The 25015-nt window shown below is 40.5% G+C and overlaps 1 long non-coding RNA gene across 1 annotated transcript in view; it reads left to right on the top strand.

Moving 5' to 3' along the window:
• The window catches only part of LOC103280161 (uncharacterized), a 31970-nt gene extending 24237 nt beyond the window's left edge, over window positions 1-7733 (top strand). Inside the window, exons 2-4 of the long non-coding RNA XR_507207.3 lie at window positions 4224-4358; window positions 6184-6251; window positions 6996-7733. This is a non-coding gene — a long non-coding RNA (uncharacterized LOC103280161). The remainder of the gene's footprint in view (window positions 1-4223; window positions 4359-6183; window positions 6252-6995) is intronic.
• Window positions 7734-25015: the final 17282 nt, after the last annotated feature.

Here is a 25015-nt window from a genome sequence, read left to right as displayed (position 1 = left end):
TGCCGCTGGCAACCCGGAGGCGGTTGTTTTTCATCTCTACGGAAAGAAAATTAGGCCAGAAATTCGGATGTGGACTTGTCTTTTCCCTGTTACCATGCTGTCCTCATGGGAAATGCATGTTTTAGTAATGGTAAAGGTTTCCCCGACGTTAAGTCCAGTCATGTCTGACTCTGGGGGTTGGTGCTCATCTCCATTTCTAAGCCGAAGAGCCGGCGTTGTTCGTAGACACCTCCAAGGTCATGTGGCCAGCATGACTGCATGGAGCGCCGTTACCTTCCTGCTGGAGCAGTACCTATTGATCTACTCACATTGGCATGTTTTCAAACTGCTAGGTTGGCAGAAGCTGGAGCTAACAGTGGGTGCTCACTCCGCTCCAGGGATTTGAACCTGGGACCTTTCGGTCTGCAAGTTCAGCAGCTCAGTGCTTTAACACACTTCGCCACCGGGTCTCCAATGCATGTTTTAAATGCACGTATTTTTGTGGGCCAGATATGGGCAAACTTGGGCCCTCCAGGTGTTTTGGACTCCAACTCCCACACCTGGAGGGCCCAAGTTTGCCCATGTCTGGTGTGGGCTATGGTACAGCTCGTCTATAGCATAACCAAATAGCAGCGCCCACAAAGGTATTTGCATTGAGCATTATATTATTAGCATATACGCTTGGACAGTGGGAAAGGGTTCCATTATAGTCACAAAAAAACCATAGAAATGGCTAGAGTGTAGGAAATATGCAGTGGGAAAAAAAACCCTCTAAGAAAATCCAACAAATGCTACGGTCAGCGAAGGACAAGAGGGATCCTCTCTCCTCTGCAGGAGTCTACCGGATACCATGCAGCGGTGGCCAAGTCTACATAGGGACCACCAAACGCAGCATCTCCAAAACACGAGTTAAGGAATATCAAAAGCACTGCAGACTAATTCAACCAGAGAAGTCAGCCACAGCAGAGCACTTGATGAACCAACCTGGACATAGCATATTATTTGAGAACACAGAAATGCTGGACCACTCTAATAGCCACTATATCAGACTACACAGAGAAGCCATTGAAATCTACCAGCATGTGGATAATTTTAACAGAAAGGAGGAAACTATGAAAATGAACAAAATCTAGCTACCAGAATTTAAAATACTCTAAAATCAGGACAGTAAACAAAGAACAGCACTCTGAAAACAGGGGAATTCCAGACATGAATAAATCAGGCCCAGTTAACACCTCTTGACCTCCCTCAGGAAGGAACCAGCCAGGATTTGAATTTGCAGGGCCATTAAATGCTAACCAAGGTGGCCAATTGAAACATTCACACATGCCTCAAACCAAGAGTTATGTCTCCCAACCTGGACTTTCCACAGATATATAAACCCTACTTGCCAGATTTCTAACAAACCTCACAAACTCTGATTATGCCTGCCATAGATGTGGCAAAATGTCAGGAGATAATACTTCTGGAATATGGCCATACAGCCTAGAAAACTCACAGCAACCCAGTGAAAAAATGTTCATATGGATTCCCTCAAGTCTAGTGAAAAGATACATCAACACACTGTAAAATTAATGCAGTTTGAATACCACTTTTAACTGCCATGCCTCAGTGTTATGGGAGCCCCGCCAAACCACAGCTCCCAGAATTCCATAGCATTCAGTTGAAGTGGTGTCAAACCTCATCAATTCTACAGTGTAGAGCCAGTTCTAGATAACTCGCACAGGATATATATCATACACAAGCCTGAAATATGAGAAGAGTTTCATCCAGAAGTCATCCACCATTAGGAACTAAAATGTTCCCACTGAGAAAGAAAGAGGCTCTGGCTTTCATATGGATTCCTCAGTCTAGTCTTACAGTTGAGTGTTCTTTTGACATACTTTAAGGGAAAAGAATAACTTGACAGGCTGACTTTGTGCCAATCCTGGTGCTTCACCAGCTGATATGATCAATAGAGAATAGAGTCAAGATACAGGGAAGTCCCACTCTATTCTGCTTTAGTCGGGCCTCACCCGGGATGACATTGTTTCTAGTTCTGGACACCACAATTCGCGAAGGATATTGACAAGCTGGAATGTGTCCAGAGAAGGTCCTGACGGGATCATCAGGCTTCATCTGAATTATTGCTTCATAAAGGCTTCCTTTTCTTTATATGCAAGGATGGTATGCTTCAAAATAATCCTTAAATTGTATTCTTTATCATGATAGTCAATATCATGTTTAAAGATTACCACACAGTCCATGTAGGTTGCAACCATGTAACTAGTTTCCTGAGGACTAGGTTTTGTTGAATTCAGCTAAGTTTATTTTTAAATGGACACATATTGTGGAAATGAAAATCAAACTAAGGACTGTTCTGCACTTTAAGACTGTAAAACCTATGCCTCCTTACTTGAAAGTTTATGGGAATTGCTACTGAGCAACATGCAAACAAATATACCATAAACATGTTTATGGTTTTAAAAGTGGTTTATTTATTTATCTTTATCTTAATAGTATCTTAATTGCATTTTGTCCTATGTACTTAATATTTTGATAAATTTAATTCCATTTTAATATTTAGTTTTTTATGTTTCTAATTACCTTTTAAATGCGAGTCTCAGCAGTGTGAGAAACGTTGAGTAACATAATACTGTAATGATAAGAGTAGTTATGAAAAAGATGTTGACCTTCCTTACATATTACTGTTGTCTACATACATCTTTCACATACAAAAATGTTTTAAAATTAGTTACAGAACCAGTAGGTGGTAGTGTTGTATCCACTTTCTAAATAGACGACACAGAAGCTATACAGACTTCTCTGCCTACTTAATTGGAAGTAAACCACATTCTACTTCTGAGTAGATAATGTGTAAAATTACATTATGAATCTCCTTTTTACCATTATCAAGCTATATTGGAAACATAAGTTTCTGAAACATAGATGTAATATTCCTTAGTACAATATATATAAACATATAAAGGTGCATTAAATGATAGTCTTGTGGATTATACCCTAACTTAGTTGATATGTACAAATATCTTCAGTTATCATACATCCGTTCATGTGACAGAGGTTCAATATGCTACTTAAATAAAATATATCCTGCCTTACTCTCTTCTCTTGTAAAGATAAAATTGATATTAGTAAAACTATGTCAGTTACCATACATTAATTGTATTGTTAACTTTTAGTCTTTCAGAGCAGGCTCAATTTCCCACTTGTTACTTCTGTTATTCTATTGGCTGGAATTCGTATTGTCAGATATGATATAGCCCCCAGATATGATATAGCCCCCAGAATTTATCCATCTAGATGAGCTATTTCGGACAATAGATCTTGCAACTGGGAAAACTTTGTTCCAGTTGCTGTTTGCTTCTGTTGGCCTAATCTGAGTATGAACAAAATCATTTTTCATGTTTTTTCATGGTTGTCATCGTTAGTTAAATTTCTCTTCATTTCTGGGAGTAATTCTTACTTGTGTCTGGTATTAGTAGTTCATCTGAAACTATCAAGTCACAGACCACAGTGCTCTCACCCCACTCTGGTGTAATAAAACAGTTTCCCCACCTGCTTGATGGAGGAGGATAACAGCTATTGAATTGCGCTGTTGATGTTATAATATGGATGACCCAGCACCTGTGCCCTATAAAGAACTGCTTTAGACCATTTAGATTACAATATTGTACATTATCATCAGGAAAATAAGAAATGTATGTGCAGGCATGGGCAAAATTCAGCCCTCCAGGTGTTATGGACTTCAACTCCCACAATACCTAACAGCTGGTAAGATGGGTGAGATTTTTGTGAGTTGAAGTCCAAAACTCCTTGAGCACCAAGGTTTGCCTATGCCTGGTGTAGGTGCACCTGCAGCTGAAACACTGGTCCACTAGTAACAGTAATTATCCTCAGGGTTAATTGTTCCACCAAGGCACATTAATATGTAATTTAATTGGTACATTTGGTTGCACATCTGGCGTGCTTTCATTAGGTAAAGAAGCATGAACAGATTGAATATAGCTAGATTTGCCAAAAGTGGAAATCTAGACACAGTTTCCCTTTTCTTAAAAAAAATGCCAAGCAGTATTTCTGTATGTCTCACCCACAAAGGATTTTGTAGCAATTTTATGTTCACGACTTACAAACTATCTGAAGAGGGTCTATAATCCAGTGGTTGAGGGAACATTTAAGTATTTATACTCCATCAGTAAAATTTTCCCAGGGCAATTAACAAGTCATTACTTTTATCATTTTCACAGACTTACAATTTAAAGAAGTCATGAAACATAAGGGAAAGAAAATGGCTGCTCCTGGAATGGAGGGAGGACATATAGAAGATTTTGGGTTCAATCCCAGTGTGAACGTGGTCAGTTGACACTCCAGAAGAGATTGGGGTAAGGAGGATGCGGCCATGCAGATGGGATGTTATTATTTTTATTTTTATTTATACCCAACTTTATCTCTCTCGAAGGAGAGATAAAGGGTTTCTATTTATATCGACAGTTGGGCATTAAGCAAGAAAGTGAAATGGTGAAATCCTAAAAAATGTCAACATTAACACTTCGCAAACTTACTAAAACTGCATGTGCATACAAGGAACCCTGTCTTGCCTGTATGCTTTGTATGTTGCAGGATTCACCTTTGGTGCATCTATAGCTGTGTTTGAAAGTTCATTCAACTTTCATACAGAACTATAAATATTGATATGGGCTGATATCATATGAGCTCATATATAAATGCCATCACATCACAGAAAAGTAAATATAGTCCTAGGTTTAGAAAATAACCTTTCAAGAAAATTATATCCAGCATCCAAGTACTTCTGCCATCCATTTTTGTCTCTGCCCTTCCCCATGAAAATTGATTTGCTTAGACTCCTGATGGCACTCTTTATAACAGAGAAAATTGGACACCAGCAGATTTATTCCCAATTTCATTGCTAATTTAGTGTAGGCAAAGTGGTTTCATCACTGCACAGAAGCAATGCACAAAATGAGAAGGGCTGACCACAGGATTTTCATATCTTAATTTCAGGAACAAATGGCCCCACACCCATCCCATTCCTATAATTATTGTGTAAAATAGGGACCTAACTGCCTCAAAGGCACCAAATCCCATCAGAATGTGGAAGCTAAGCAAGGCCAGCACTGATTAATACATGGATAGGGGTCCACCAATGAACACTAGGTGCTGTAGGCTGTATTTCAGAGGAAGAAACTGGCAGAACCATCTCTGAGTATTCCCTGCCTAAGAAAACCCTATCAAATCCATGAGGTCCCCATAAATTGACAGAGGACTTGAAGGCACATACGCAGGCAGCAGGGAAAATTCTCTTCATGTATCTTGGTAACAAGTAGCACCTGCTGAAATTCTCTCTTCTGCGTAACCTGTAAAGGTACAGGAACTCCCCCCTGTTTCTTTTAGTCTTAAAATGAGCCAGTCAAATTATCTTGGTACATGAGACAAAAAAAACCACACCCCACAATTCCTCTCCTTTACCCTGGCAGTAAAAATAGCTATTATAACTAAATAAGAAATAATGTGCTGCCATTTCACGACACTCCAAATCTTCTGCCTCGAGCAGCTGTCTCATGCGGCCTGAAACTGAACCATCCTACCTCCCACACAAATGAGTTCACCATGCGAAATCTCAAAAACCATTGGTATGGGGACAACCACAATACAGCAGAGTCTAACTTATCCAACACCAACGAGCCGGCAGAACATTGGATAAGCAAAAATGTTGGATAATAAGGAGGGATTAAGAAAAAGCCAATTAAATGTCAAATTACGTTATGATTTTACAGATTAAGCACCAAAACATCATGTTTTCCAACAAATCGACAGAAAAAGCAGTTCAGTACACGATAATGCTAATTACTGTATTCATGAATTTAGCACCAAAACATCGCAATGTATTGAAAACATTGACTACAAAAACATTGGCTACTAACAAACTGACTACAAATAAAGATAGAATTGCATAAAATGAACGTGCAGTAACAACATTGTTGGAAGTTAAATCTGTAAAAAGTTAAGTCATTGCTGCCTAGAGAAACTGTTGTGAATCCGGGCGGGAGGCAGACAGTGTTGGATAATCCAGAATGTTGGATAAGTGAAGGTTGGATAAGTGAGACTCGACTGTAGTTCTCCAGACTTATTTCCTAACACATTATGGCAAGCACCAGTCTGTGTACCATATTCTCCCACATTTCATAGGACTTGCAGCCAAACAACACCAAAGAGTGGTCCAGTTGGCAACTGTTATTGAATAAGAAGAAGAAAAGGTAAGAATGTAAATTGTTTGCCTGAATCTATAGGAAAAAAACAAGATTTTTCCCTCTCTCTTCACCATTCAGTTGGAGCCCCCGATGGCACAGTAATCCTTGTGCCAGGCAGGACTGTTGACTCGAAGGTTAGGTTGCTGACTTGAAGGTTGCCGGTTTGAATCCAACCCTAGGAGAGCATGGATGAGCTCCCTCTATCAGCTTCAGCTCCATGTGGGGACATGAGAGAAGCCTCCCACAGGATAGTAAAAACAACAAAACATCCAGGCGTCTCCTGGGCAACGTCCTTGCAGACGGCCAATTCTCTCACACCAGAAGCGACTTGCAATTTCTCAAGTCGCTCCTGACCAAAAAAACCAAAAAACACTCAGTTAATTGAGTGCAAACTACTTTTGGGCTTTGAGCTCAATTTAAAGCAATTGTGGAAAACAGAGGACACATAGAAGTAGATGAATGAAGGAAAAACTGCAATGTTTTGAATGTATCTAAAAAACTGAAATGGCGGATAATTAATTGGGACTCTGCAAATCAGGACAGTTAGAGGGTATGGCATATAGATCAGTCTGAACTGTGTAAACAAACACATATATAAACAGTCAGTGCCCAGCCTCATTTTAAATCCTAATTGTACTCCAACTAAAGAGAATTTTGAAAGCAAATATCAAAGCAAATAGTGTTATCATGCTGTAGAAATATTCTGCTGCTGCTTTTAATATTAATCCTGCTGTTGTTTTTCCACAACAGAGAATTTCTACTGCAGTGGGGTTTCAAAGATAAGGAATCCAAACCATGTTGCTATGGCAGCATTCGAAACCTATATAGTAAATGTCTATTTAAAAGGGGGTAAGTGTACTCTTCCTTTGTATCTTTTTGTGATGAAATAACAGCTATTTGTTCAAAGTAATATATGATTTAGGACTACCCTCCAAGATTACCAATAAAGATTAAGACAACAGATGCGGAGTCAAAAAGGTTAGTTTGATGGAAAGGCCTGTGACTCATGACATTCATCTTCAAGATATCCTGAACAGAGTTGGGTTTACTCTGTGGGTGAGCATTGAGAGATGTCTGTGCTCAGCAGCACATGCCAATCTGTGGAGCAGACATAGCAATTAATCCTTAATCGCTTCAAATAAAGGAAGTAATAAAAACAGGACTTTGAAAAGACCTTGATCAACCGTTACTTGTGAATTTTTATGGCAATGCAATAAATAATGGCCTGGTTAGAATGAGAGCACAGATGACCAGATTGTTCTGGTTGGTGCTCCATGGCATGGCCATTTGTCCTTTGGGGTGCCGCAGTTTTATTTGGCCCAATACTTTTTAATATTTACATTAAAATACTGGGTAAAATTGAAGTGATGTTGTTGGTAATGGACCACTTATTAAATTAAAGAACCAAACTAGCAATGTAAGAGATTAACTTATAGACCAGTGGTTCTCAACCTGTGAGTCCCCAGATGTTTTGGCCTTCAACTCCCAGAACTCTTAACAGCTGGTAAACTGGCTGGGATTTCTGGGAGTTGTAGGCCAAAACATCTGGGGACTCACAGGTTGAGAGCCACTGTTATAGACAGCTCCTTACAATATGATGCTTTCTTCCATACTCAATCTGAGCAGCTATGCTAGCCAAGCAATTTTGAATAGAATAACTTTATTGTTATTGTACATCGTACAATAAAATTAAATGCCATCCCCAATACACATTATATATGTAGAATTACAAAAATAAAACACCCATCCTTCCACATTCTAATCACTATTACACCTAATGCTACATCAGTGTGAAACCATAGAGTTCAATATACTCACAGCTCTGGAATAAAAGCTATAACTCAGCCTATTTGTCCTTGTTTTTATCATCCTAACATAGTAGTCCAAAAATAACTTTTCCAAATGCGTGTCCAAATGTCATTATTATTGAATGACTAATGGCCATATGGAGCTACAACCAGAAAGAGATTTTTTAATAGTCATGTCAGATATTCTGGTTTTGATTGAATTTCTGAGTTTAAGTTGATATTGTTATTTGTTTTATAATTATTTATGTAATTTGTGTTTATTATGATAATGGTTATTGATGGATGCTGTAAGATAGTCAATAATTCTGCCGCTAGAAAAGGAAAGCAATATTCAATAATATCTCCCTTGATAAAATATAAATATGACACATAAACAAAGAAATAAATGAGGGTGTAGAATGCCTTCCCAACCAAACCCAATATGTCTTCCTTTCCAAACCAGTGTCCTGTAAATTATTCATCTACCGTACAATTCCCATCACCAACATTGTCCTCCTCATGAGGGAAGATGAAAATTGTTGCCTAACACTTTTGGAAAGCATTAGCTTGAAGAAGAAAAAAAGCATTTGAAATGTCTTTAAGGGAGCTATTGTGGTGTTGTGGTTTGAGAGTTGAATTGTGGCTCTGAGAGACCAGAATTTGAATTCCTGCACAACAGATGACCTTGGGCAAATTACACTCCCTTAGCCATAAGAGGAAGACAATGGTCAACTTCTGAATAAATCTTACCAAAAATTTATGATAGAGTTCCCACAGGTCTAAGTCCACTTGAAGGCATCTAATACTATCAAAATAATCCGTAATGGGAAAGCGATCAGTAGTATATTTTGTCTGTGATTGCTGTTGTTCCACACTCTCAGAGGAGCCCTAGATGTTTCAATCACCACTTGGCTAATACTCAGAAAGAGGCACACTCTCAGAAGGAAGAACAGCATTCAGTACCCACAAATAAAAGAGAAAAATTATTATGGGAAAGGAATGATCACATGGGGCAAATAGTCTTGTCTTTTTATTTCTTTGCTCTGACTGTGGAAAGATTAAGAGAGAGACTGTTCTCTTTATATTGTCTGAAAGAATTTTGTATCTGTTATTCGCGAACAGAAAAAAGCTTAATTTAAAAGCAAAATATTGTGGTTGGACCTATATCCGCTCCTGCAAAGGACACACATTTGGACTAAAGAGCACACTGATTTGCTAACTCAGAACATGACCACACTGAATTGCCATTGATGCTGTAGGTGAAATTTATTTTTTTAATCATCTCTTATACTTTCACAAATTGATTATCATTTTTCATTTTACTGCCCGTTATTTCAGTCTGAAGAGATCATTTTAGAGGTTTTTTTGTTAAGTGTTTTTGTTCTCACCATCCCAAATAATTTAGTGTCAGACACGGCCACCTCACTATTCACAGTAACTCAATATAATTTATTAATGACTGAGTTGGCTGGAGCATTTTGGGAACTAAGGAACAAAAAACCCAATTTTCTTAAGCAATTCTAGAAAGAAGAAAGTTTATTTAACCATTAAGTCATGCCATATTCTCTTCACGCCCCATGGTTTGCTTTTAGGATCAAAGAGAAACCATTTGAAGAAGCCATCTTCTTTCTCTTCTGTGACCTTCTTAATGTGATGGGCACTTTTAAACCAGTCATACACTAATCTTTTCCATTTTGGTGCGGGTTATTGACTATATATATATATATATATATATATATATATATATATATATATATATATATGAGTCTCACTTATCCAACATAAATGAGCCGGCAGAACGTTGGATAAGCGAATATGTTGGATAATAAGGAGGGATTAAGGAAAGCCTATTAAACATCAAATTAGGTTATGCTTTTACAAATTAAGCACCAAAACATCATATTATACCACAAATTTGACAGAAAAAGTAGTTCAATACACAGTAATGTTATGTTGTAATTACTGTATTTACGAACTTGGCACCAAAATATCATGATGTATTGAAAACATTGACTACAAAAAAGCATCGGATAATCCAGAACGTTGGATAAGTGAGACTCTACTGTATATATATATATATATATATATATATGGTAAAGGTAAAGGTTTCCCCTGACGTTAAGTCCAGTCATGACCCACTCTGGGGCTTGGTGCTCATCTCCATTTCTAAGCCTAAGAGCCAGCGTTGTCTATAGACACCTTCAAGGTCATATGGCCGGCATGACTGCATGGAGTGCCGTTACCTTTCCACCGGAGCAGTACCTATTGATCTACTCACATTTGCATGTTTTCGAACTGCTAGGTTGGCAGGAGCTGGGTCTAACAGCAGGCTCTCATTCTACTCCCGGGATTTGAACCTGGGATGAAGAGAGAGGAAAAATCTCTTGCTTTAATCAGTGCCTTTGAAGCAAATTTGCCCCCATTTAAAATCCATTTCTTAATGAGAGAAGAGCATTGTGGAATTGGAGGCACTTTCAATTATTTATCCATTGCTGTTTGTATGCTGCTAGAAACCTTTCAACGGCAAGTTATGCAAAGCCTTGAAATCCTATCAAAAAATTGTGATTTTAAAATGTTCTGTGTCAGCTGCTAGGCTGAACATCAGCAAATGAGTTAAAATGGCTTTAAATACCAATAGCTCTCCTTCATGGAAGGATTATTTTCTAAAGAGACACAAGTAACAAGCATCGTACAGTTGGCGGGCTGCTGCTTACTTGGCTTTGAACAACACCGCTGCAAAGATGTATGTGTATGTGTACGTGTACGTCAATCAATCTTATGTGTCTCTGTATGCACATCTATGTATGTACGCTGAAGTCACTGAGAAAGCTAGAAATGTATCTGAAAAAGGGAGAGATGGATTTGAGGGAAACAATGTACTAGGACAAGTAGGGGTTAAAATAGCCTTCAGAAGATAAATGAAAGCATAATAAATAGATAGTGTATTTAGTGAAAACGTTGAAAAATAACAGAATTTCACTCCGATTGAGTTATCCACCCAATTGACAAAGTTTCCCCAAGGATATGATGAAATTATTGGCCATAAGCACGTAAATCCAGGCAAGGAGCCATATTCCCTCACTGTACATTTATGCATTTGGTTACAGTTCCCTATTCAGAAAGAAAGGAGCCTGCCTAGGTTGATTCGCTTCTGGTTATACTGCATTTATTCCAGGTAGGGCCATTTTGATGTTTTATGATGTTTTTTGTTGCCCACTGCCCAACCCCCAATTTCCTGACTTTCTAGAGACTCTTCAATAAAAAATGCACATGTTGGTTCTCCTCCCTCCATTTAGCTTAGAGTTGTGTTTACACTTTGTTTTCCTTTTGGTTCCTTCTGTTCCTAACAACAACAACAACAACAACAACAACAACAACAACACTTAAGTTTTCTATCCCGCCTCCATCTCCCTGAAGGGACTCAGGGCGGCTAACATGGGGCCAAGCCCAAAACAGAAACAGAATGTGACAAATTAAAACCAATATAAATAACTAAAAAACAATATCAACACAACAATCAAATAAAATGAACAAATTAAAACACAGAATACAATATAACACCATAATGACCAGATAAAAGATAAGGTAATAAAAACAGACATCACCACTAATGGATGAGATGGGATGGTCAAGTCAAAAGTGCATAGTTTCAAGACCATTTAATAAAGTGCCTGGACAAGTGTTGAGGAGTTGCCTGAGATAGTTTGGGGTAGGATGGATAGGAAGGAAAATAAAATGTGAGAAAGCAGCATGTCAATGAGAGGGGTCTCTCATGTCATTGGTTGTTCAACTGCACACTGGAAAAACCATGTTTTTAGCTGTTTAATAAAGGCAGACAGGGTTGGGGCCAGTCTAATCTCCCTAGGGAGGGAATTCCAAAGTCGAGGGGCCACCACAGAGAAGGCCCTCTCCTCCATTCCAACAAGCCAAGCCTGTGATAATGGTGGGAACAAGAGGAGAGCCTCCCCAGAAGATCAAAGAGATCATGCAGGCTCATAGGAGGAAAGGCGATCTTGAAGGTAGATGGGTCCCAAACCATTCAGGGCTTTGTAGGTGACTACCAGCACCTTCAATTGGGACCGGAAAGTGAACAGCACTTTCTGTCTGTCTGTTGTCTCTGTCTCGATGTGTTTATGGGCATTGAATGTTTGCCCTATATGTACATAATGTGATCCGCCCTGAGTCCCCTTCGGGGTGGGAAGGGCGGAATATAAAAACTGTAAATAAATAAATAAACAGCAGCCAATGGAGCTCCTAACCTGATATCTCTACAAAATTTCAAATTTATGTTACAATCTCTCAGGAAGATTTATGGTAATCCATTTAGTGCTGTAGTGGTATTGCTATTTTAGAGCACGATTGCCCCACAATCATATGCTATTTTCTCAGTCCTCATTCTCCTCCAGTGACTCACTTCATGCAGGGAATGTATGAGAGGAGGCAGCGGATGGGAAGTTGATCAGACACCAAGGGGGAGAAAACAGCACTCTTGCCCCTTATTAGTGCTAATCCTCTGGAGAGATTTTGTTTGAAATAACATAACATGATTAGGAAATATTGGAGAAAAATACAGGAGGAGGCACCATGTAGATTGCAAAGCAGAGACATACCTGGCCTATACATTTTACAATGTTTATGTGTTTTAATTATGCTGTAACCTGCCTCGAGCCATGAGAAGAGGTGGGTAAGAAATAAAATTATTTTTATTATTATTAAAGCTAATAAAGGGAGTGTTAGGCATGCTCACATCAAATATCTCAAGCCACAGCTGAATCAAGGTACCCAAAATGAACTGGAGTATGCTGTCATTATGAACAAAACTAATTGATTAGCGCCAAAAATAGTGTGTTCTGGAATGTCAGAAATCAAAGAGAAGTAGTCTGAAAAGAAATTCCATATTAGTAAAACTTGTACAACACCGAACTTTCATTGGGAAGTACTTTCCTTTCACATTAGCAGCTTCTCTGCCCATTATTATTTTTCTTTAGGGTGTATTAGCAATAGCATACATTCTAGGGAGATACTCATTTCACTACCTAACAAAAGGCTGCCAATCCTCCCCCTTCCCTTTGAGTAAGGTTTGAGTAAACCCAACTGGGTAAAGTTCCAGTATCTGGGAAGACTACAAAAGGGAGCCTAGAAAGAGAAGGACATTTTTTGGGGGGGAGGGGATTTTTGCTGGTATTTCCCCCCCTCCCATGGCATAAACGATGGTTGTTTCGACAGTGGCGACATGAATGGGAGGAATAACAAGAAAACGGGGAAATGGTTTAACTCCTTCAACCCCCCCCCCCCCCCTGGTAAAATGGACTATCCTTCTCTCTCTAGCACCCCCTTATGGCCTCTGCCTGGATAATAGAACAGTCCCCCCAATTGATTCAATAGGCCTCGTCTCCTTAGAATTGCCAAAAAGAGTCTCAGTCAACCCTTAGGTTTTGAAAGTAGATGTATAACCTAGGCTGGTATAACTGAAAACTATACTCACTTAAAATAGAGATGTGAATGGTTAAAAAAAAAGTCTCACCATTGACTCAACTATTGCTTGAGCTAAATTTTCAAGTTCTGGCAATTTTTGGAAGTAACCCATTCTTTCTGGAGATCTGGTTGGCAAGAAAGGGCTTTATCAATTTTTTTATTTAGGATGTATCCATAGTAATTTTGGGATAGCATTCTCAAAACTGAGCAATACTGGGAACTGTAGTGTATATATGTGAAAACTAATGCCAAACACAGCTACAGAATTAGCATATAGTGGTAACAGAATGCAAATCAAAACTCATGATTGAAAGTTGATTGGGTAGGCCTGTCTGAAGTAATGGGTCTTCATTTGTGTTTCAAATTCTGACACCTCGTTTAGTTGTAAGAGCTCTTTTGGCAGATAATTCCACTGTCTGGGGCAGTTGATGAAAAGTTCCTCTCAGTGACAATCACCAGTCTGGTGCTGGCTGGTTGGAGTAGCTGCCCCCCAAATGACTTCAGTGTCCTAAAGGGCCAATTGTGCAGGAGAAATTGATCCTGTGGGTAACCTGGACCCAAATCAGGAAAGCCTTTGAAGGTCAAAATGAACACTTTATACTTTGCCCAGAAACTAAAGGCAGCCAGTGGAGTGGAATTATGAGTGCAATATGCTCACTCCTAGATGTTCTTGTAACCAATCTGGCTGCCATGTTTTGAACTAATTGGAGTTTCTGAACTTGGTACAGATGTAACCCAATGTACAGCATATTGCAGAAGTTCAACTTTGAGTTTATCAGTGTGTGCACTACCATCTTTAGGTCCTCACATTCTAAGAAGGGGCATAGCTGGCATGTCAGCCAAAGCTGGTAGTAAGTACTTCTGACTGTCGCGTTTACCTGGGCTGACATTTGGAGAGATGAATCCAGGAGCTACAAACACAGTCTTTCAGGATACATCCAAAGGCTGATGTTGTCGATTCTGCTCAGATAGTCACCAGTCTGCTACCTATGGGATATCTATCAGATAGAAATAAGGTCAATTGCTCCCTTCTTCCTATGCATACTGTCTCTGATACTAGTGGAGATGTATAGCTAGTTTAACTAGTAACTGTTGATAGCCAATATTTGTCTTTTGTTTGTGCTGAATCTCCCACTTTTTCATGCAGAAAATAACTGTGGATTCTAGATGCTAAATTATTTCTCTGCACCATACATATTTCATGCACTACTTTCATGTCTCTGTGTACTCATTCCTTTTTAAAAGTTAGGCAGTTGCAGATATTGTCAATTGCCCTTTTAGGGAATCTAAGAAATGAGAAACATACCTTCTGCAGTTTGATGCAGGAGAGAGCGAGAAAAAAAGTTCCTTTTCTGAACAGCCAATTAAGCGAAGCACCATCTTAATAGTCTGCAGTGAAGAATTTATAGTACTGCAGCCTGAATGTACACATCATGTAGTAGGGCACACATTGGTATTGAAAATGATAAGGCTGATGCTGAAAAAATTTAGAAGCTTTTCACTTATCTTTATGAAGCAGCCCCACAGGCAACCCATCTGTTCAGAAAGTATTTGAAGAGGAAATATGCTTGAATTATGGTTACTAGCATACATAAATGATTCATAGTCTAAGATGATGTAAAGATAATTATGCATTTTTTCTTTCTTTTCATAATTTGAACCTGATTTAAGGAAGTATAAAGCTGTACCCAGGGAAGATATACAAAAAAGGTCTGTTTGTGTCCCCAGGATTTTAAGTTATCGCATAATCTTTATAGTTTCGACCTGAATCAACCTTTCTCCAAAGTGCTCCAAAAAATGTCAACTCAAGCATGTGAGTAGGTGTGTTTAGGAAACATTCAGCTAGTAATGTTCAAGTTCAGACAGCTTACTTACTTACTTAGGCGATCCCTCGACGTTCGAGGACGATGGTCTTCCAACCTTGGTATCTTGGGCGTGTGTTCTTAGGTGACTGAAGAGACCGATTCTTGACCCGCATATTCTCCCGCAGTGAGGACATCGGTTTCCAGGTGGAAGGCGGTCCCGGTCGGGGTTAGCTTGACGCTCCTTCCTCTTGGCACGTTTCTCCCTTAAGCCCTCCGTTCGTGCCTCTTCAAACTCCGCAGCACTGCTGGTCACAGCTGACCTCCAATTAGAGCGCTCAAGGGCCAGGGCTTCCCAGTTCTCAGTGTCTATGCCACAGTTTTTAAGGTTGGCTTTGAGCCCATCTTTAAATCTCTTTTCCTGCCCTCCAACATTCCGTTTCCCATTCTTGAGTTCAGAGTAGAGGAGCTGCTTTGGGAGACGGTGATCGGGCATTCGGACAACGTGGCCAGTCCAACGGAGTTGATGGCGTAAGAGCATCGCTTCAATGCTGGTGGTCTTTGCTTCCTCAAGCACGCTGACATTTGTCCGCCTGTCTTCCCAAGAGATTTGCAGGATTTTCCTGAGACAACGCTGATGGAAACGCTCCAGGAGTTTGGTGTGACGTCTGTACACAGTCCACGTTTCGCAGGCATAGAGCAGGGTTGGGAGGACAATGGCTTTATAAACAAGCACCTTGGTCTCTCTACGGATGTCCCGGTCATCGAACACTCTCTGCTTCATACGGAAAAATGCTGCACTCGCAGAGCTCAGGCGGTGTTGTATTTCAGTGTCGATGTTGACTTTTGTGGAGAGGTGGCTACCAAGGTAGCGGAAATGGTCAACATTTTCTAATGTTGCACCGTTAAGCTGTATTCCTGGCTTTGCAGAGGGATTAGCTGGTGCCTGTTGGAAGAGCACTTTGGTTTTCTCGATGTTCAGTGAGAGGCCGAGCTTCTCGTATGCTTCTGCGAAGGTGTTTAGAGTGGCTTGTAGGTCTTCTTCTGAACGCGCACAGACTACGTTGTCATCAGCATATTGGAGTTCTATAACAGATGTTGTGGTGACCTTGGTTTTGGCTCTCAGTCTGCTGAGGTTAAATAGCTTGCCATCTGTCCGATAGATGATTTCCACTCCGGTGGGAAGCTTCCCATCAACAAGGTGAAGTATCATAGCGATGAAGATGGAAAATAAGGTGGGGGCAATAACACATCCCTGCTTGACACCTGATTCAACCTTAAATGGGTCACTTTGGGAGCCGTTGCTGTCCAAGACTGTTGCCATCATGTCATCATGGAGGAGCCGCAGGATGTTCACAAATTTGTCAGGGCACCCGATTTTTTGGAGGATGGTCCAGAGAGCGCTGCGATTCACTGTGTCGAATGCCTTTGCAAGGTCAATGAATGCCATGTACAGAGGTTGGTTTTGTTCCCTGCATTTTTCTTGGAGCTGTCGAGCAGTGAAGATCATGTCCACTGTTCCTCTGGAGGGGCGGAAGCCATTCTGGGATTCTGGGAGGGTGTCTTCTGAGACAGGGAGAAGGCGGTTTGCAAGGATTCTTGCGAGGATTTTCCCGGCGGAGGTTAGAAGGGAGATACCACGATAGTTCCCGCAGTCTGTTCTGTCCCCTTTCTTGAAAAGGGTGATGATGGTGGCATCCTTGAAGTCTGCTGGGATTTTCTCGGTCATCCACACCTTTTCAATAAGCTGGTGGAGTTGTTGCATCAGCTCAGGTCCACCCTCTTTGAAGATTTCAGCGGGAATCCCATCAGGTCCGCTAGCTTTGTTGTTTTTTTGTTGGCTGATGGCATTGCTGACTTCTTCCAAACTAGGCAGTGCTGCAAGCTCATCCCTGGTTTGTTGTTGCGGGATTTGTGAGAGGGTCTCTTCGGCCACATTGGAGCTGCGATTCAGCAGGTTCTGGTAGTGCTCTTTCCAACGTAGTGCAATTGATGTTTTGTCCTTCAGAATTTTGGTTCCATCTGATGAGCGTAGGGGCTGTATGCCATGGTTTCTTGGTCCATAAATGATCTTTGTGGCTTTGAAAAATCCCTGAGCGTCATGGGTATCTGCAAGGTGTTGGATTTCTTCAGCCTTCTTTGTCCACCAGATGTTCTTGAGTTCTCTGGTCCTTCTTTGGACCTCGGCTTTTGCACTGGCATAGATCTTTTTCTTGGCAGCACAGTTGGTGTCTCTCTGCCATGTTTGGAAGGCTTTCCTTTTGTTATCAATCAGCTGTTGGATCTCTTTGTCGTTATCATCAAACCAGTCTTGATGTTTCTTAGTTAGGTATCCAATGCTTTCTTCGCAGGCTGTGATGATGGAGGTCTTCAGTTTGTTCCAATGTTCCTCAACATTTTCGGGGTGTTCTGTGGGTAGATGATCTTTGAGTGTTGTTTGGAGAAGGGCTCGTTTGGAGGGCACCTGAAGGGCTTGGGTGTTCATTTTTCGCCTTGTTTTCCTTCCTTGGAGTCTGCGTTTGGGGACGATCTTGATAGCCATCGTGGATCGGATTAGCCTGTGGTCTGTCCAGCAGTCATCAGTACCTGTCATGGCTCTTGTGAGAAGCACATCGCGGCGGTCTCTGGCACGTGTGATAACATAGTCCAGGAGGTGCCAATGCTTTGACCGAGGGTGCTTCCATGATGTCTTGAGCTTGTTTTTCTGGCGGAAGAGCGTGTTGGTGATGACAAGGTTGTGCTCTCCGCATTTGGTGAGAAGCAAGATGCCATTCGAGTTGCTGTTTCCGACCCCGTCTTTTCCTATGATCCCTGGCCACAGGTCAGAGTCCCTTCCGACTCTTGCGTTAAAGTCCCCCAGGAGGATGATTTTGTCCTCCTTAGGTATCTCCGATAGGATGGTATCCAGCTGACAGTAAAATTTTTCCTTGATGTCTTCGTCAGCATCTAGAGTTGGTGCATAGGCGCATATGATGGTTGCCTGTTGGTTTTTGGCAAGGTTAATTCGGAGGGTTGAAAGTCGTTCGTTGATGCCAGTGGGTGCTTCAGTCAGGTGCTTCACCAGGTCGTTTCTGATAGCAAAGCCAACTCCGTGTATTCTTCTTCGCTCTTCTTCAGGTAGTCCCTTCCAGAAGAAGGTGTAGCCTCCCTTTTCTTCCTTCAGCTGCCCCTCTCCTGCTCTCCGGGTCTCCTGAAGGGCTGCTATGTCGATCTTGAAGCGTCCCAGCTCTCTTGCAATGAGAGCAGTCCTGCGTTCGGGGCGCTCGCTGTCAGTGTTATCTAACAATGTCCGTACGTTCCATGTTCCAAAGTTCATTTTTCTTTTTTGGCCGCAGAGTGGTGACCCCTCTGGACGCGGCAGTCCAGTCAGGGTAGGAGAGGCAGACTATGTTTAGGGCACCTTTTCTAGCCCCTTCCCCGTGTGGGGTGAGCAGAGCGGATCCTAAAAAGGGCTGCTCAGTCATGGATACAGCTGCCGGACTACTCAACTGCCTCGGTCCTTGAGGTAGAACGACTGAGTCCATATCCACCGCCCATGTGCCAGTCTGTGACTAGGGGCTTCCAGATTTCACAGTCCTGCCCCCGTCGCCACTCGCTGATCGCCATGGGACTTTTGTAGGTTTGTTTTTATTTTTGTTGGAAGACGCCTGTGCGTGATTTTTTTTAATGTGTGGAGGTCGGTGCACGGCCGGTCAACACACAGTCTTCACAGAGTGAGGTTCCAGCAGTGGTGTGGTTAACACAACGACAGTGGCTTCTCAGTCTGTTGCAGCCTTCTTCCGCCTTCACAGCCGTTGTAACATGTACCATGTTATCCTCCGCCTGCTCCGCCGTTGAGGTCTTTGGGTCTTCGGATTGTGCTTGGTCTGGAACCTCCCCTGCGGCCACTCCTGGGAGTGCATCACTCCAGTGCCCACAGGTTCATCGGAACACGCAAGCCCCCTCACCACGGCAAGGTGACAATCCATCGAGGGGGAGTTCAGACAGCACAGAACAAGCAAGAATGGCAGGATATCCTGGAGTTTTGTGGCTCTCTGGGAGGGGCAGTGGTGACATGGACAGTAAAGTGGAGGTCCAGCAGGACTGGTCCCAGACCAGCTGGAATCTGATTCACTGGTACCACAGGTTCAAGATGGTATGTGTGGCACCTCTAGGACTAGGATCCCGTTGCTCACTACCTGGGAAGCATCCCCCCCCCCCCCGACACACATACTGTTTGGCTGCTTTCTCCTAAGCACAAGAATGGAGCAAAAGAGTCCACAAAGCATCAATCAAGCAATGGGAGCAGGGAATGGCTGTTTCCCGATGCTTGAATTGCCCCCACAAGTTGCAAAAGACCCCAAGTCAGTCTGAGAGGCTTCTCTCAAGCTCTGCCAATCTACATTGAACAGACAGGCAGTCCAATTGTGTATTAAAGGTTAAAAATCACAACAAATAGACTTTTTTTAAAAAAAAGAAGGACAACACTGGAATGATTGGGATAATTTGTCAATTATATCATATGGACAGGGCATAAAAAGAATGAAAGCAAATAGTAATTCCTGAGAAAAGGGCTAGGGTGTGAAACTGTTTATCATGTCTCAAAAAAGCCATGAACAGACTCTTTAAATTGAAAATTGTAGGCGTTATACAATGATCTTAATCTTTTCCTTTATTTTTTGCTGGAATTGTTAGTATTTTATCATTGTCTTTGAACCAGAATTTTACAGCCACCAATTAAAGTCTCCGTTTTAAAACCAGTGCAATTACATTTTGAATAGCTTTAGGATGAGGCAATATTTCTCCAGAGGTGTTCTCAAGAAATCAAATTAATTGTTGAAAATGAGAGTTCTCTTTCGACTATCTAGTTGAAGACTGTTGTACAGATAATTTCTAGATCTTCACAGATCTTAATATATGACATTAGGAGATGACAAGATGATTGTATTACAATGGCATCTTGTTAATATCAAGGGTCAGTGGATCTGATTATTTTTATTGAAAAGAAAAGACATCTACATTGTAACAGGACTATGTGATGTTTTTTTAAAAGAGAAAACTCAATTTTGGTCATTTATGGACATTTCTAGATAGTGCAAATAGAGCAAAAGATATTACTGTAGTAGCCATTGTTATGGTTCATGCACAAATGAGTGCACACATAACATATAACATTGATACACCAATAACTCCAAGGAGGGGGGAAGCAAAAAAAGAGGAAAGGTTGCCTCTTAAATCATATATCACCTCAACAAATCACACACTCCGTTAAAAAAAAAAAAAAATGGAACAGCTCCAGAGCAGATTCAAAAGATTCCTACAAAGAGAATAAATACAGCAAGCAGATACGAGTATGATAACAACCAGCAAAACCCAAGACGCTAAGTTATGAGAATTCACTGTTCTTCATAGCAATGTGGAAAATCCTATGGCAGTGGTTTTCAACTTGTGGGTCCCTAGATGTTTTGGCCTACAACTCCCAGAAATCCCAGCCAGTTTACCAGGATTTCTGGGAGTTTAAGGCCAAAATTATGGGGACCCACAGGTTGAGAACCACTGGTTTATGGCCACTTACTTCCAGAGTTAACCTAAGGGGATTTGCTGCCTTGGGCAGAATAGAAAATAGCACAGGGAAATTAGCAATGTCCCACTCCAACCTCTAGTTAAGGAGCAAAATTAGAGCTTAGGAAAGTTACTTTTGTAATTTGTTTATATAACAGCCTAGTCCAGCCGTGTTCTTGGGGAAATGGAAGCAGAAAATCACACAAATGCTTCTCCCTATTTCTGATATTTCTGATAGTAAAAATAAAATTATAATTAATGAAACAGGAGTTGCTACCTTTTCATGGCATCGAGCATCTGCTTCCTGAGACAGATGTCTCTTTGTTGCCAGCCCTGGTTGTTTAACTTTGCCTTTGCCTACCCAATTTTAATGCTACTGTATTTTCTGCAATGTCAGTAGGGTTTTAAATGAATTTCTGAATCAATGACTTTAGAATAATCCACCATTTAAATGTTGCCCTTAACTGAAAAAAGGTTTAGTGTCACTTCAACCTGAAATTTGGAGAGCTGGCCTTTGCTGAGAATGCTGAATTAAATGAGAGTGAACACCATTTTTTGATCATTTTATCCACGAGATTGAGGCTTTGTGTGTTGTATGGTAGCCAGGAGCATCATTATGAATCATATGAGATTGAATTGCACCTTTTCCTATTTTAGTCTGGATGTCTCTTCCTGAATGAGTACCTGACTGGTGTCAGAGCTTACATGTTTACAGGATTCATTAAATTAACTAAGACAGAAGTTAACATCCCACAATTGTAGAGAGGTGAAAAAGTCTAACAGGGGCTTAACAATTACTATGTAAATAAGTCCTACTGTTTGCATTCTGACATCTGTCTGAACAGCTGATCCTGGCATGCAACTAATCTATTTCTTGGCAGAGAAGACACTATCCCAATTGTTAACATTTCTGGCAAAAGAGCAAGCTAGGCATTTCTCTTTTTCTCTCAAGAGCACTTGATGAGTGCTTAGGTGTCCCCATTCCTTCTATTAGGCCCAGCAACCATACCATAACCATACTACAATGGTTTCTTGTTTGCATGTTTTAGCACATTCATTTTTTTTTTTGCCTCTTGTCTCTTCGATTCATTAGATAAGGGGTCCCCAAACTAAGGCAGGTGGCCGAATGTGACCCTCTAAGGTCATTTACCCACCCCCTGCCCTAAACCTTAGATTTAGGATTGCCCTAACAGGGAAATGACTTGAAGCCACACAATAACAATCTTTATTATCTTGACTATCTCGTCAACCAAAAGCTGACCCACACTTCCCATTAAAATACTCTTAAGTTTATTTTGGTTAAAAATTTTCTTTGATTTAAATATTGTATTGCTCTTTCATATTTTTAGTACTACAAATAAGATACGTGTAGTGTGCATAGGAATTCATTCTTGTTTTTTCCCCCCAAACTATAGCTCAGCCTCTCAGTAGTTTGAGGGATCATGAACTGACCCTCTGTTTAAAAGATTTAAGGACCCTTGCATTAGACTATGTGCTTAATTATGCACAAATAATTTGTGAGTGAAAGTAACTTCATACATATCATAAACAACATTAAGCCTTTTTTTCCCTCTGCTAAACCCAAGCTGTGGAAGAGTAGGCATGGGACTGGTTACTGTTAAACGTCTGCTTTGCCCATTTTAATAGACCTTTGATCTCTTTTAGCCACTTTTGGTTGCTTCCTAGAGATATAAAGTGGGATAGAAATAAATACAATTTACTAATAATAACAATAGCTCTGCTTGAGTGAATCAATATTATCTTTGACATTTCCCATCTCCTTCTCATAGCCATCTTCTCTATATCCAATTTCAGAGAACATGTGTTCTCATTATTGTTTGTTTCTCGTATTCATACCTTCTTTTTCTGTGCAGTCTAGTCTGGTGCAGGAACAAGATCCATTATCCATCCTGTTGACTGCTTTGCAACCCCATACATGTGGGGTTTTGGGATCCATTCTATGCCAGATACTGCTTAGTGAAGATTTAGACATTCAGTGGCAAATAGGCTGCGTTCTCTCACCTCAACATAGATTGCTGTTGGCTTCTTAATGTGGCTGGAAAAGCTCAGATATAACAGCCTGTACTCTAATCAGATTTTTGGCTGAGTATATTTTTAAATCTTGGCCATGGGAAAGAGCGTTACTGGATATAACAATGCTATAGTAGGTGTGTAGAATCCTGATTTGCGTTCTGTTTTAATTCCATTTCTAGCAGACAGTGGAATACTGATGCCTCAGCAACATCAAAGGGCAACTCTTGTTTTGGCAGTGCTTTGCACATTGTCATTCATAACAGGCACCTGAATAAGATGCAAAAGGGAAAAGAAATTCAGTGGAACCAGATTCATGGATTTACTGCTCACATAGGCAATACCTGCCTTCATAATTTGATCTCCTAATGTTTAAAGGAAACATGCACTTTAATGTTAAAGGTGCTTGTCCATAAGTTGTGACTTCTCAATTGTTTATCAAGCTGCTGTTCATGTGCAAGGATATTCTTCCTGTGGCTTCCTTAGTGCGAGGAAACATCTTCTTTCAACAGCTTTTGAAATATTTTCTTTTATATTTTAAATGAATAAACCTATATAATATAGCAAGGAGAACTGTTTTTTTGAAAGACAGTTTTAATCAGGTACTTACGATTCTCATTTACCCCTGCCTCACTGAAAGGTTATCTCCTTGACTGGGATAACGGCCAGTTTTCTGATTGAACTGCTGGCATAGCACAGCAGTTCACGTTTCTTCAAAGCCATCCTTTATGGAAGGCAGCAACATTTCTAACTCCACTGTCAACGCTTGGATTGTTTCCTTTGGGTCATTAGACAGCAGGTTACTTCATGGCCAAGAACAGGGTGACTTGAAATGTCATTAGTACTGACTTATGAAAAGAGGGAACCTAAACATGAAACTGATGCATGAAAGAATTCAAGACGAGAAGAGAAAAAAATCAGTTCAAAAAAAAAATTGAGTGGCATTCCTGTCATGGAGACACTGCTAGCACATGGTACATGTAACACGTATGTATATAGTAGTTTGCCAAGTATATCTGGGGATTATTGTTGTGTGGCAACAAACCACCACAGAAGATAACTGAAGGAATGGGGGAGGGGGAATGTTACCATTGCAAATCAATGAGCATGACAAGTGGCTACTTACAATAGGCCTTGAATGCTTAATTTTGGTGGATCCAACATGCTGGAGCTTGGTTGCATGAGTTTTCCTAAGGCATATGATATATTTTGGGATAATTTCTGTTGCGAAATGAGAGCATAATGGGTTCTTCAAACAAAGTAATCAAATTGGCAGGACAGAAGCTGGACAGCCAGTCCCATACCTGCCAATCTTCATAGGGACTAGAAGAGAAAACAATGGAAGGTAGTCTTTATAAAACATTAAAATAGTCCTACTTAGGAACATTTATGCAAAATCAAACTAATGAAATAATAGAGGAAGAAACAAAATATTTTAGGGAAAAGAGACAGAGAAAGGGTATGGGAAAATCTAACAAACAGAAAATTGCTTTAAATATATGCTGTGCCAAACTTCCTACAGTGCTAACTTGCAATTGATGAGCATAGGCATGGAAAAGTATTTAACGGTTTAAGCAGACTGCTGTGAAAGAAGCTTTGTATGTACCTTTTTGTGTGTACTGTAGATAAATATCTGTTACTCCAATGAACTTCCATTCTTTCCAACTGTTATGGTGTTTTGCTCTGCTTTTTCACTGATGATCTCATCCAAGTCCCTCAGAGAAAGAAAGCTGTACTTAAGCTATTCACATGGTTCTGCAGATAGATAGCACAGGGAGGTGCAGGGGCAGGGATTGCCTCTATTTTTGGAGCATCATATGTGAGCCTTTTTAAGACATTTAGACCCCTTTACTTCCTTTTTCCACCTTTCTGCAATATCATCATCATAATTGTCAGAATAACCTGTTAGATTAGATAGCTTTATGTATATTTATCTACATAACAGAGATGGTAAGGAACCCTTTTACAAAATTGCAAAGTTGTGTAATGTGACATCAGCAGTAGTTCTTGTTGCTCACTGATGCGCACTGCACACCCATGCATCAGGCAGTATTTATTTATCGTGTCAGAAGCGAATTGAGGATACAGTTATAATATATTTAAAAACACAAAGTTAAAAACTTGGCATTATACT

Source organism: Anolis carolinensis, chromosome 4 (assembly GCF_035594765.1).
Source record: "Anolis carolinensis isolate JA03-04 chromosome 4, rAnoCar3.1.pri, whole genome shotgun sequence".
NCBI classification, from domain to species: domain Eukaryota; kingdom Metazoa; phylum Chordata; class Lepidosauria; order Squamata; family Dactyloidae; genus Anolis; species Anolis carolinensis.
Note: the sequence above shows the minus strand (reverse complement) of the source record. Positions and strands in the feature narration are given on the sequence as shown.